Here is a 14,213-nt window from a genome sequence, read left to right as displayed (position 1 = left end):
GGGACTGGGCAGGGGCGCCGGGCAGGGGCACCGGGCAGGGGACTGGCCACGGCCCCAAGAAAGGGGGGAAAGGGAAGGGACTCAGTTTAACTGACTGGGAGGCGCGGTTGTCAAGGCCCAAGTCCCTGCTGGATCAGCAGCGTGAGTGTGTGCCTCCTCACCTGCCGTGTACACGCACATGTGCGTACCCACCCCCTGTGGAACCCGGGCGGGTTCTATGTCACGCGCTGTGCCTGCGGACACGGACACGGGTGTATGAGAACAAGCAGCGCAGGTGGGCGTGAGATTGACACGTCATGTAACCGCGTGTGTGCATCCCCGTGCACAGGTACACATACACGGATCTGCGTCTATACACACATACAGGACAATTCCGCCACTGAACTGAAAGAATAAAGAGGAAGGAATCACAGCCGGAAGGAAACAATGAGAAATGTTGTAAGGCTACAGCCTGACCCCTGACCTATCTGACCAGTCCTCGAGGCCGTGAGTGGGACAGAGGAAAGGACACGGACGCTTCACACAGATCTCACACGGAAGCGGGACGGTCAGTGCCGGGGTCGCTCCTTCTCTGCTCTTTGCTTACTCAGCAAACGTTTGTCTTTGTGGCCAAATGACAGCGAAGGACAGTGACTGTTACCGAAGAGAAAGTCCCTGCACGTTCTCCGGAGCGGGCACAGCATCCCCCACAGAGCCCCGAGGCACAGGGTCAGCGCCCAATGGGCCTGGAGGGAGAGCCCCCGAGCCAAGCTGCCCCAGGCCTCCTCAGGGGAGACCCGTGGGGGAGGGAAACTTTTCAAAACAATTGTCACCGCGAGTGGAACCGCTGCCCACGTCGGCCTCAGGCTCAGGAGGAGCCGCCCAGCGGCCGGGACAGGCCAGGAAAAGCAGGTGGATGAAGCGGGCGGAGAGAAGGTCTCACTGAGGGCCCGCCCAGAGGCTGAAGAGGGACCTCAGGCTGTGGAGAGGAGGAGGAAGAGAACCAGAGTCAGGGGAAAGTGTGTGTGCACCCAGGACAAGGGGGCCTCCCTGAGGCCGAGGGAGAGGGTGGCTCAGTCCCCTTACAGTAAGCGAGAACCAAGGTCGCAGCAGGGGCCCGGGACCGTCCGGCTGCAGCCCAAGGCCGATCCGGGCCAGCTCTCCAGCCCTGAATCCAGGGCTTTCCCGACCTGCGTCTCCCCCCTTAGAATGGGGGCCCCTTCCCAGCAAAGAGCATCCTCCTTCTCTCCCTGTGTGCTCAGCACTAGCACAGGTGAGCGCTTCCCGATGTTCACTCACCCACGTAGTCATCTCCCCCCCCCTCCCCCCCGCACCTGCTGCCTCTTGGGCCAACCCCCCCCACCCCACCCCCACCGCCTGCCGACTCTCTGGGTCCGTCTCCTTCCCCGGGGGTCGGCCCTTGGCCTCTGTATTCCCAGGGCCGGTGCACAGCGGTCACTCAGTGTTCCACGACTCAACAACCCACAAGCACTCACAGCATTCCACGGGGGGCTGAGGGCTTCACACCATTACACTCGGGAGGGAAGAGCTCCCCGTTTTCTGGGTAAGGAAGTTGATACTTAGCCGTGATTGGTCCGGGCCCACTCACCGACCTCGGCTAGGAGGAACAGAACAGGAGTGTGAGGACCGGCCGGTCCCCCCTCCTCTGCTGCAAGAGGCCCTTAACTCGTCCCATTAACTCGGCCCCGGGTGCCGGGATGCAAAGCGCAGCGGGAGAACACATCTCCTTCCTGGCCTCAGGTCCCGTCCCATCCCCATCCTCGGGAAACAGACTCCAGTCTGGAAATTCAGGGGCTCAGTTCTCGGACAATCAGAACAGGCTTCAACAGATCCACCCGGGTCCAAATGAAAGAAGATGAACCTGAGTGAGGCGGCGGCGGTGGTGGAGAGCCACACTCATCCGAGCGGTGCCCCCGAGGCCGGCCCAGCTGCCGGTCCGGGTTTTTCCTACCAGAAAGAAGGCTTTGTTGGCACAAATACAGGCCAAAGCTCCCCAAAATCTGAGTTTCCTTCAGTCAGAAACCTCAAAGGCGGATCACGTCTTGATCCTCAGGACTGAGAAGCTTCCGGTGAATTTTCTTGGTTGGGAACAAAAAGCAAGCTTCTGTAGCAGGGATGGCCAAGCCATTCACAGAGAAGGCCGCACTTCCTAACAGAGGAAGCATATCGTCCTCCCTTGTACCCCGTCCCCATCCCCACATCCCCTGCCTTCTGCAGCCCCCCCTTGCTCTCACTGCTTCAGGCTTCCCCGTCCAATCTGTCCTGTACAGAGCCTGACAAAGCCGAGCCAACCTCACGTGTCTCTCGTTTAAAATCAGAAGAGGCTCCTCGTGGCCTCCAGCACAAACTTACAAAAGCCAGTCTCACATCCCGCCCTCCCCCGCCTTCCTCCCTTTCTCACCCCATTCCTTGCTATTCCCTGTCACAAACCCTCCGTTCTAATCAAACTGGCTGGCTTACGGCCACCAGGATCACCAGCTCTTTTCCCCCCGCACGAATTCCTCTGGCATATCCATGAGGAATTCCCCATTTGCCTGGATCCGGCCGATTTTATATAGGCAGAGGATGCGAAACGGATCCCTCTTAAGTTTCATCTTGTAACCTTGGTTACTGAGATCTTCTCAGTTCCCAGTTCTATCAGCTGCCATGATCGTTTCATGCTCCTTCTAGTACCATCGGATTCATAGAACTGATAAAGATGCTGCAGCAAGCACGATGAAGCGGCCCCCTCGGCTTCCCCGCCATCGTTCCGTCTTCCTCACACATCGTCCTTTACCTGAGTTGGTCAGCGAGTTCCTTGGGCAGACGCACTGATCTTGTTAGGACCCTCCCTCCTTTTTCATTGGAATCATTTATATTTCTGACATAAAAATTTCATCTTGAGCTGCGTTTCCCTCCACAATCTTGGAGCGTCTGCCCGACGTGTTCTCTAAGCCTTTAAAACCTGCTCTCTAGATCCTCCTGCCAGATTTTCCCACGACAGCTCTTGAACCGTTCCTTAACACTGACTGTCTTCCCAAAGGTTCCTGTCGCTTGGTTCATCGGCGTCTCCTTATCCAGCCAAATGAGAACCCCAAGAACAGTCCTCGTCACTGCTTCCCCCCCGTTTTAATGATGAAATTACCGAGAAAGACAAAGCAGAGGGCTGGGCGCCGGGAACTGAACGGAGAAAATTCCCAACAGATGCTCAGAGTCGCCATTTCCCGCTGCTCCGGCAGCCGGGCTTTCTGCTGCCTAACTGATCATCCCGCTCCTCCACCTGGCTGGGCGTCTCTAGCTAACTTCCACCCCAACGTTGTTTCTATCTCTCCATCCTCGGGCCCTCATCCGGATGGTCCGCGTTGCACTCGACCCCAGGGTTAAGGGTTATAACTGTTGCTTTGCTTTTGGGGGGCCACTGGTATGGAGAGTTCTCCATGAAGAGGAACCAGGGAAAATTAGCTTCTGTTCTGTCGTTACCATCTCAGGGGTTGGAAGTCACGGCTTTGCCCGTTGTCACACACTGAGCTTGGGGGGACCACGTCGGGGACCGTCCTTTTTTGCCTCATCTGTTATTGTAGAATAAGGTCTGACCCTCTATGGCCACGTGCCCACTTCTCACCACACGATGGGGACGCCCTGGGGATCGACACCAACTGGTGCATCCCTCTGTCCTGGCCGACTGAGCCTGGGATTATTTGTGCAGCGACTCTGGAGGCCGCAGAGCCATGATTGTTCCTCCTCCTGCCAGCTCTGGCACTCACTGAGCATCCACATCCAGCGGTCCCCGGGCCTGGACAAAGGCAAAGAAAGCCCCGTCCCCCGTCACAGCATCCGACAGCTCCCCTGAGCGCGGCCCCGTCCGTCCCGGCCCAGGCTGGTGGTCACCAATCCAACAGAGACGTCCGCCATCACCGAACGCGAGGCTGGGCAGGGACGTGGCGTGACGGGCCACAAACCGAGTCATCCAGGCGGCCGAGCCGACGGCAGCCTCCTGAAGGGGTGACTTCAGCGCCCGGGGATGGCAGCGCCCGGAGATGGCAGCGCCCGGGGATGGCAGTGCCCCGTGAGCTGCCCGGAATCGCCGAGCAAAGGCAGAGCCAGCTGCCGGAGGAACAAGGGGCCGGACGAGAGGGACAGGGCCCCGAGCTCTCACTCTCCCCCCAGTACAGTGCAGGAAGCTAGGAGCGGACTCGTCCTAAGCCTCCCTCCCTCCATCTCTAAACCTATCCAGCAGGTCCCTGGGACAAAGCGGAGGCGGGACCACAGGCAAGCCCCGTCTCCCTCACCCACGGCCCACCAGCTCTCCCAAGGGGGGCAGGTGGCCGGCTGACGGCAGAGACCCCGGAGGAGCCGGCCATTTCCTGCTGCAGCTCATCACAGAGTTGGAAAGTGAGACACAGAGGCCTAAGTGGCCTGTCTGGTCACACAGCCAGGAACTGGGGCTCAGGAAGCCGAGCCTCTGACTCCAGGCCCCCTGATCCACCTGGCTTAAGGGACAGGAAAGGGGAACGTAGTTCAGTGGGACGCGGGCACTTACTTCTCCATATTGGGGGCGCCTGGAGGGGGACACAGGAAGAACAATAGCGACAGAAGGCAGGCCGAGCCCCAGTGCTACGGAAACCTTCACAGAGTCCACGGAGAAACCAGCCCTGAAGCAGGCCCTGCCGGAAGGGACACTGGGTCCGGGACTGCCCGTCCCAGGGTCAAATTCAGGCCCGGCTTTTGTGCTGTGACTGTGAGGAAGGCGCGCCACCTTTCTGGGCCTCAGTGTACTCAGCTGCTCCCTGGGCCCTGAGGGTTCCCCCCGTCTCAAGATGACCCAGCCTGGAACCTCTGTTCCCTCTAGTTTCCATGGATAAAAGCACCAGGAGAGAAAGGAGACAGCCTCCCCTCTTAGTGCCCCCAGGAGAACCAGGCTTCTTCTCTGCCCAGGGTTCCAGGCTGGGCAGAACCAGGCCCCAGCACGGGGTGAGCGACCGCTGCCGCGGCTCAATCCAAGGGCCGAGCTCCCTGGAGGAGCCTAAGGCTTTGCTTAGGTTGGGGCCGCTCCGGGGGCTGCTGCTGGCAATCCTGAGCTGACAGACACGCTCTTTCCCGTTGGCTTTTGGCCCGGTCCGGGAGGAGCATTTAGCACTAAATGGCCGGGGGAGGAGGAGCCCAAAGGAGCTGCCCCCCCCCATCCCTACTCTTTGCTGTGGCCGTGTGACCTGGAGGGCAGGGCCGCCCCCCCAGCAGCCTCCCCCCCAGCCCCACTTCCCGCTGCCCCAGCACGGCGCCCTTAGGGCCGGACACCGATGAGAGAATTCCCAGACCGGCCTCCTCCCTGAAGAAAAGGGGACGAGAAGGAAGACGCCAGCTGCGATGCCCCAAACACCGAGCCCTGGCAGCCCTCCTGCTCAGGGCCTTTATCAGGCACGGTCTCGGCTTTTCAACTCCAGGCCGCTCTGAAAAGGCCCCGCTCCCCCCGTGGGGCAAGAGGGGCTGTGGCGGGTCAGGCCCAGGGCGCCCAGGCCGGTCGGGCCCACAAGGCCCCGGGCCTGCGCCGAGAGGGCGGATCTGGCCTCCCGAGTCAGCGGGTTCTCCGGGGCGGGCAAGGGCCAGGCAGATGGACACACACGCGAGGGGGAGGCGGGGGCAGAGAGGAGGGGCAGAGGGCCGGCCACGGGGCACGGAGGCCGCTCAAGGACAGAACGTTCAGATCCTAAACGAGGCTCGAGAAACGGGCAAGTCAGAGACGGAGGCGGGGAAACGGACACCAGAGCCTTTGTGCTTCCCAAAGACCGTTCCGGAGGGTCATGAGGGGGCCGGTCCCAGCAGGGCAGCCACGGTCTGGAGGGATGCCCGGGCCCAGCAGGGAGGCGTCCACTGATCCCCCAAATCTACCAGGAGGCACCCCAGAAAAACAAAGGCCGAGACCGGCTCAGCTGCAGCTTCCCCTCCCTCGGCCCTTCCCACCCCCGGCCCCCCAGCAGAATAACGGCACGCTCATTCTGGCAGGACACGGGGGAAGTGATTGGGGCAGCCGCTGCTGACCGGGGTCTGCTGGAACAATCCAGACCCCAAATACTTGCTCTCTCCCTCCCTCTTCCTTCCTTCTCTCCTTCCTTCCTTCTTCATTCTACCATTTCTTCCTCACTCCCTCCTTCCCTTTCTTCCTTGCTTTTTCCCTCCTTCTTTCCCTTTTCCTTTCTTCCTCCCTTCCTCCTCCCTCCTTCCCTTCCTCTGTCTCCTTCCTTCTTTTCTTCCTTCCTTCTCTCCTTCCTTCCTTCTCTCCTTCCTTCCTTCCTTCCTCCCTCCCTCCTTCATCCCTTCCTTCCTTCCTCTCTCCCTTCCTGTCCTTTTTTCCCTTCCTTCCTCCCTCCTCCTTTACTACTTTCATTTCTTCCTCCTTCCCTCCTTTCTTCCTTCTTTTCCCTCTCTTTTTCCCTCCTTTCCTTCCTCCCTGCTTCCTTCCTTCCTTTTTTCCATTCTTCCTCCATTTCTCCTTCCTCCTTCCCTTCCTCCCTGCCTCCTTCCTTCTTTTTTCTTCCTTCCTTCCTTCCTTACTCACTCCCTTACTTCCTTCCCTCCCTTTTTCCTTCCTTCTCTCTCTCCCTTATCACTATTCTCCTTGTTGTCTGCACAGTAAGGAATGGGGGCAGCTCTGAGAACAGAACAGAGCTCTCCTTCTCCCCCCTCCTTAGACTTTCAAGCCCAGCCGAGGAGCGGGGTCCCAGACCTACGCGGCCGGCCCCCTGGTGGAGCCCCAAACATGGCCGCCTCCGGGCTAGGTCTGCACTGAGGGGCCGGCTGCAGAGCACCCCGTCTGGGAGGACAGAGGTGTGGATCACCTGTGACTGGAGGCTGAAGGAAGAGATCGGGAGGAGCGTCCCAGGCTCGGGACACAAAGGAGAGCCGGCTCGCGTCCCGGAGTCAGAGACCGCCAGGGGCCCGACTCGGCACACGTGGCGGCGGCAGGCGGGAGTCCGGGCCTCCGGTAACACATCCAGCCCTCCGTCCGCCAGGGCAGCAGGGCCCCGGCAGGCCCCATCCGAGCAGCCCAGCCAGGGAGGGCCGGCGGCCCGGCCGGACACACAGACTCGGCTTTCCCTCTGGCTCACGCATCACGCGCTTTGCTTTCCTGAGAAGACGGCCCGGAGACTTCTCTCTTTCTGTCCCCTCTGGCCCGCGGATGATCCCGCGCAGCACAATCTCACGCATCAGGAAACCCACTTCCCTGAATCTCAGGCCCTCAGAGAGCCGGGGGGACCCTCTCATCACGGACACCGTAGGAAGCTGAAGACCCTGGACAGCAGAGCCCCAACCTGTCCCTGCTGAGCTCCGGCAGAGGAGATCCCCCGCCTCAAATGTCCCAGGGGACGGAGGGCGTGTCTAGAGGAGCTCGGGTCCCTTTGTGGGGAGATATCTCAATTCAAGGAGCCCTCGTTCCAGCTGCTCCGGGGAGGAGACCTCCCTTCCCTCCTCCGAACTCCCTCCGTCTAGTGCCAAGCCATCCCCTCCATCCAGCGCTACCAGATGCCACTTCCCAATGTCCAGCCCTGACCGGGACCTCCCCTTCTCAAAAACCACCCGTGGCTCCCCAATGGAGCCCTTAGCTGGCATCCCACATCGCCTACACCGCGGATCCTAATTGTAACAGGGCTACCGCGCCAACCCAGGGCAAGGCACCGTGCCGACTTTTGTCGGGGTACCCGCAGCACGAGTCACTTCCGACATAGCGCTGAGGAACGCTGGGCTACTATTTGGAAAATACAAATTCATCTTTAAAGTTCATTAGGTGAATTAAGTGAAGAACTTGTGAACGCCTGAAATATGAAGAGGGAAAGGGGAGGATGCTGGGATCACTGAAAATCTTCACTGGATGCAAAGTCCACAATTGTTGTAATACCTCCTAAGGAAACTGATCACCAGACACTCCTGAGCTCTTAAAGGATTTTTAAAATGAAACGGACCTCCTTAGGCTGGAATTCTGAAAAAACTGTGTTGGAGTTTGACAGACTGAATCCCAAGTCAAATCAACAGCCTTTTGTTCAGCACCCACTGTACTTTGCTGGGAAATCGAAGAAAGGTAATATTAATAATAATAATAACAACAATAATAATAAAGTTTCTATTCTCAAGGAGTTCAATAAGGGAGATAACGTACAAACACCTCTGCACAAACAAGAAATCCAGGCTGAATGGTCAATCACGCCAACAAGATCAATTCAAAAGGGCCATGATGAACAATTGTATTCTCCCCTAGTTGTCTGCAGAAAGTGCACAATGGATTTCAGAACTTGTATCCAGCAGGAAATGCCGCGGATATTGCCATGGCAAAAGCCGCCAGAGAGACAGGCAGAAAGCATCGAGTGCCATCCCCAAGACAGCCACCAAATTTCAGGACGTCAGGAAGAGAACTATGGAAGATACCACAAGAACATACGTTTCTTTGAGCCACCGGGGGAGGAGACTCTGAATGTCTTACTGTCCAAAAGCTACACCAAACACTCATGGGTAAAGGATCCAGAAAGCATAAGCTTATTGCAAAGTGGAGATTCCCTTAATCACATCCGAAAGGCAAATAAATAGAAAGATGGAAAAAATGAATGAATTACAAGATAATAGGGATTCAAAGCAGCCCAGAGACCATAAGCCACTCAATATCAATCATAAAAGTTAATTGTGAAGCTTCGAGAATTAAATCAGAGGCAACGAAGGAGAATGTCAAACATTTCTGGTTTATATGATGAAAACAATTTTAACACAATGAAAATAGAAGATCAATCGCATAAAAAACTGTGTGCACGCAGAGTGTGTGTGTGTGTGTGTGTGTGTGTGTGTGCACGCGCGCGTGCATGCGCACAGACCCAACATCAATACAAAGTGAGTGAAAACTCCAGCTTTTCTGCAAATCCGAAAAGTAGTTGGATGGGAGAAGATTCATAATATTTAGTTGAAATGCATCAGTCAAAATTAAGTATTAGCAGACACTTGACCAGTTTTCTATGAGAAACCAACTGGATGTTATCTTTCTGAAGAGGTCTCACGGTGATTAACAAAAAATGAAAATAACATCTAATCATTCAAATGTACCAACTGCAACTTGATGGGCTTTATACAAAGTATCATTTTAAAAAGAGTATGAGAGGAAGATGCATGCATGTAAATATGTAATATAATCTGATCTATCAGTGTAATATATATATATAAATACATATAATCTGTGGGTATATATTTACAAATAGACACATGTGTATGTGTATAATCAGATAGACAGACAGATAGATAAAAATCTCTTCCTCAAATACTAGTAAGATGAAAGTTTCTTAAAGGCGGGCACTGTGTCATTTCTAATCTTTCTAACTCAGAACCTTTTGGGATGTCCTACACAGAGTAAGCAATTAATAGAGTTTGGTGGAACTAAATCGAGATAAGGAGGTGCGCTGTCATTTCAATGAGATCATGTTTATATGAATGATCAATCCAAAGGTCAGTGGTCGCTGTCCTTGGTCCTACTACGGCGGCCCGGTGACATCTGCTGCCAAACTGAGGATGGGGATCACTGCGGTCGGCACCAAGGGTTGCAGAATCCGAAGCCCCTTGTCTATAAGAGGAGATTTATACCCCTTGTATTGTCTGACTTTGGAGTGTTCAATGTCCTTTCTCTGAAAGTACATTTCAATACTGAATACTGCGAGATAGGAGGGACAGAAGTCAGCAATTAAAGGAAAGCTGGAAAGATGGCGATCGGACAAAGAGAAGGAAATAACAAGGGCTGAGCACTGAAAGCGGGGTGGAGAAATGGGGGTGTGGAGGGGAGTGACCTAAGAGCAACAAAAATGATTTAAAAGTTGGAAAAAACCGGAAGGCAAAAAATTCATGAAGGTGGAGAGGGATCGGCCTGAGGAAAGAATTGTAACTCAGCAAAATCAAGGAAGAATCCCATGGCCTCTATAAGCATATGGACCATCTCACTCACACCTACACTATCACACACACTCACACGCATCATCACTCAGTCACACTCACACACTCATACATAATCACACACTATAACTCACACTCACACACACACTTGCACATACACTATGAAACACATACACATATTCACTTGCACACACTCACACAATGTCACACACTATGATACTCACATATTATTACACACCCACTGTTACACTCACACAGTGACAGTTACACACATAAAGATGCACACATTTTGGCACACACACACTGACAAAGTTACACACTCACATACTCTTACACATATAGTCACACAAACTCATACACACAACACACAGTGTTATACACTGTTACACACCCAGAGACACAGTACCACACACATGACACACACACAGTTATACAATCACACTCACAGTTACAATCACATACACTGTCACACAAATTTACACACACACCCTCAGCCACCACCACTACAACAAAAGGCACGCTTCCACCTCTTCTCCAGGGCCATGCTCAGACCACCCAATTTCACACTGCTCACTTCGTGTTACTGTTCTCGGCTGCTGGAGTCACTCGTGTAATGGGAAGCGAGCGCCCGGCTGACAGGTGAGCCCAAGTGACGGCAACGGCTCGCAGCCCGCCGAGATCCCGAGGATTGACGCTAATGGCCGGAGGCAGCGACTCGAGGGCAGAGTGTGGCCACTGGAGCCACGGGCTGGATGAGCTCTCGAGGACCGCGCAGGTCCGGCCCCCCTCGCCGCCCAGAGCCCAGAACATGTCCAAGGACACAGAGCCGGCGACTCACCCGGAGCACGTGGAGGCTCGGACTTTGCGGCGGCGGGTCCCACGCTGACCCAACTAACCCGCGCTGAGTTCCGGCTAACCGGCCCACCGGGGCCCGAGGGGACTGGCTGCATTAACGGATGATGGTGAATGGGAATCCGGGCAGATCAGGGAGCTGGGGTAAGGTAAACACCCAAGTCCAAGGCCTTGGGCCCCAATCTGGGCTCAGTCACTGACTTCCTCAATGGCTTTAGAAAACTGCCTCCCTTTTCTGGATCTCTGTTCTTATCTGCAAAATATGCAAGTAGTGGGTGACGTCCCCTGATGTCCCTTTCAATCCTGACGTCCCAATCAGGGACAGAGGATTCATCCACGTTTGGGACAATCCTCCACACTGGCTTTAAATTTGGGGAGGAAAACTAGGGTGAATTACCCCAAGGATGCCAGGAAGGTGATACAAGCGTGCTATGACACTCACATACTAACACACACACACACACACACACACACACTCACATACTGACATGTGCTTCTTTGTTTTGGGGACATTGGGGTTTTTTGCCAAAATGTAGAATAAGACAAGCTTTTGTTATTCTACTCACGCTCAGGAATAGCCATTCATTAGGCGCCTACTCAGGCAGGTCCAATACTGGGGGATTGGAGTAAGAACAACTGTAGTTCGAATCTGCCTCAGTTTCCTCAGATGTAAAATGGGGATGATAGCCCCCCCTAAGGGAGCGAAGATCAGATGGGATAATACTTTGTAAACCTTAAAGGTCACAGACATGCCCGTGATGATTGACAAAGATGTGCTCGGTACTGCCTGGGGCAATGGGAGTATAGGGACAAAACAGAAGCAAATCCTCTCCCGGATCACTCCTGTTCTGTAATGGAGACAGCACAGACACAAACGACACTGAGTTCTGGGCACCAGGGCCAGTCTGACTTTTCTATTTTTTCCCCAGAGCACAGGGACAAAGCGCTTTGCATCCGATGAACCCTTAATAAATGCTTCATTCATTCATTCATTTAAATACAGCGTCTGTAGAAAGGCAGTCCAGCTACAGTAGCCTTTCTTGCCAGGGGAGACAAGAGAAACCCTCCTCCTGTCACGGTGTGCCCACGTGGTACATGGGCCCCCCACACCCTGGCTGGGTAACTCTGATACCCAAGAGGGCACGACTCTTGTGCACGGGGAATGAGCCACTCAACGGCCTTCTTCCTTGAAATTATAACCAGATAAGACATTAATTTTTTTTAAAATCACCTGTCATTGAACAAATTCACAGAGCTGGAAAATGAAAATTCTGGAAATAATGATTAAGAAAAAGAAAAAACCTCCCACAAATGAAATCTCGGTGAGCAGTCACAATGGCGCCGTCCGTTTGGAAGGACGCTGGCTAAGGGCAGCGTTGTTTCTCCGTCCCTGCTGCACTGGGAAGCCACAAAGCTAATCAGCTCATTTAAAATCCTCTTGTTCCTCCAACAGACCATCTCTGCTAAATGTCATGTGGCAGAGGCAGAAACTGGGCATTTCAGGGACAAACAGATCACACAGGACATGTTCCTGATGCAAAAACAGTTTGAAGGGAAGTCCCATGAAACCCAACCAAAAAAATAAACCCAGGGCTTTCCTCACCTTCTGAAAGACAAGCAGAGACACAAAGTCCTTGAAGAAAGGCGCCAGCCCTCAGGCTGAACAGACACCCCGCGGCCCAGCAGCCCAGACTTCTCACCCTGAGACAGGCAAGATGCTCTCCACGGTGGCGGGCCCGGCCGCCGCCTCCCAGCACGCGCCCGGCTGCCTCCCCTCCCGCTCACGCCGTCCGTGGGCAAGGGCGAATCCCCGCCAAGGGCCAGTGAGAAGGAAGGCCGGCAACAGTCACGATGGACGTGTCAACCGAGGAAATCGTGAGGCTCTTGGGAGCACGGGTTCCCCAGGCTCTCTGAGCCCTAAACTATCTAAACGCGGTCTTCCTTGGTATAAAAGGGCAAACACCAATACACTTACTTGGACAAATTTGGACAAGTCTCCCAGGGAGCAAGTTGCTAAGATGGGATTTGAACTCGGGTTCCAGTTTTCAGTCATTTTTCAATTATGTCTGATTCTCTGTGACTCCACTTAGGGCTTTTGGGGGCAAAGTTACAGGAGTATTTCACCATTTCCTTCTCCAGGAAACTGAAGTCAACAGGCTGAGTGACTTACCTGGGGCCACACAGCTAGTTAGTGTCTGAGACCAGATCTGAAATTGGAAAGATGAGTGAGCCTTCCTGACCCCCCCCACCCCCACCCCCAGTGCTCTATCCACTGGGCTACGCGCTGCTCATCTGAATCCACATCCTAACTTCAAAGCTCTTTCCTCCATCCAGGTCTTAAGCATCATCTCTGTCTCAAGATCCTGGGACCACTGCTCGATGCCATTTCCCCTTTTTTCCAGCCCTAAGGTCCATTAAGTCTCGTGCCATCTCTCCGGATACTGAAACTTCCTATTATCTCTGTGGAGATCCTTCCTGATTACATGCAGTGGCAAAAGCAACGCGGTCAAAATTAGCAATGAAATGGAAAGACCTGTGCAGCGAGCTTTTCTGATGAAGGTCTGGTATCCAAGGCCTATGGGAAACTGCCTCAGGAATATGAGCATAAAAGCCATCCCTCAAGGAAAAACGGTCAAAACATATGACCAGGCATTTTCAAGGAATTAAAACACAAGCTATCAATGACCATTTTTTAAAAAGTGTTTCAAATCCCCAGTAAGAAAAATATCAGTTAGAACAAATCAAGTTCTAGCTCATGCCTTAGGCCGGGAAAAACGACACAGAAAAATGCCCCTTTTGGAGGAGCAGCGGGAGGACAAGCACGTTGTTGAGAGAATAGGAACTGGTCCATCCAGTCTAGAAAGTGATTTTGAACTCTATCAAAAAGTCACTTGACTTCACATACTCTTTGACCCGGTAATAATATCACCACTGGTGGTATTGAATCCCCAAAGGGATTCAAAAATGATAGAAAGACACACGTGCACAAAAAGATTTCTAGAAGTTCTTCTTAATTACTGCAAAGAGCAGGCAAGTCGTGACCTACTATCAACGGATGGATGGTTGAACAAATCATGGTGTGTGGATGAAAGGCAATAGTTTTGTACCATAAGAAACAAGCAAAGGGGCGGATTTAGAGAAACAGAATTCTCGTGTTAACTTGTGTAGCATAAAATGAGCAGAGCGAGAACATTTTATACAACTGCTAGGATAGTGTTTAAAATAAACCTTGAAAGACTTAAACTCTGCTCACCGGAATGACCGAGGGGGACCCTGGGAACGGATGACGAAGCCGCTGGCTCAACACGTACAGACGAGGACAATGCATGAGCTTGTTGTTCTTCCTTGTACGATTTGTCACGAGAGAGATTTGGGTTTTGGGGAGAGAATGGCGACGAGTGGTGCTAGGAATCTCCAAAAAGGGGATCAATGGAGCTTTTAATGCACAGCAGACAAAAGAAGGCAGGTCA

General features: G+C 53.7%; 1 protein-coding gene and 1 long non-coding RNA gene across 2 annotated transcripts in view; both read right to left on the bottom strand.

Moving 5' to 3' along the window:
- MB21D2 (Mab-21 domain containing 2) overlaps positions 1-14,213 on the bottom strand; it is a 79,438-nt gene that overhangs the window by 42,422 nt on the left and 22,803 nt on the right. The gene's annotated exons all lie outside the window — the stretch shown is intronic.
- Positions 282-6,228, bottom strand: LOC127558319 (uncharacterized). Its single transcript, XR_007952765.1, has 2 exons — positions 4,520-6,228; positions 282-958 (listed from the first exon to the last, which is right to left on the bottom strand). It is a non-coding gene; the product is annotated as an uncharacterized LOC127558319 (long non-coding RNA).

Source organism: Antechinus flavipes, chromosome 3 (genome assembly GCF_016432865.1).
Source record: "Antechinus flavipes isolate AdamAnt ecotype Samford, QLD, Australia chromosome 3, AdamAnt_v2, whole genome shotgun sequence".
Lineage (NCBI taxonomy): Eukaryota > Metazoa > Chordata > Mammalia > Dasyuromorphia > Dasyuridae > Antechinus > Antechinus flavipes.
Note: the sequence above shows the minus strand (reverse complement) of the source record. Positions and strands in the feature narration are given on the sequence as shown.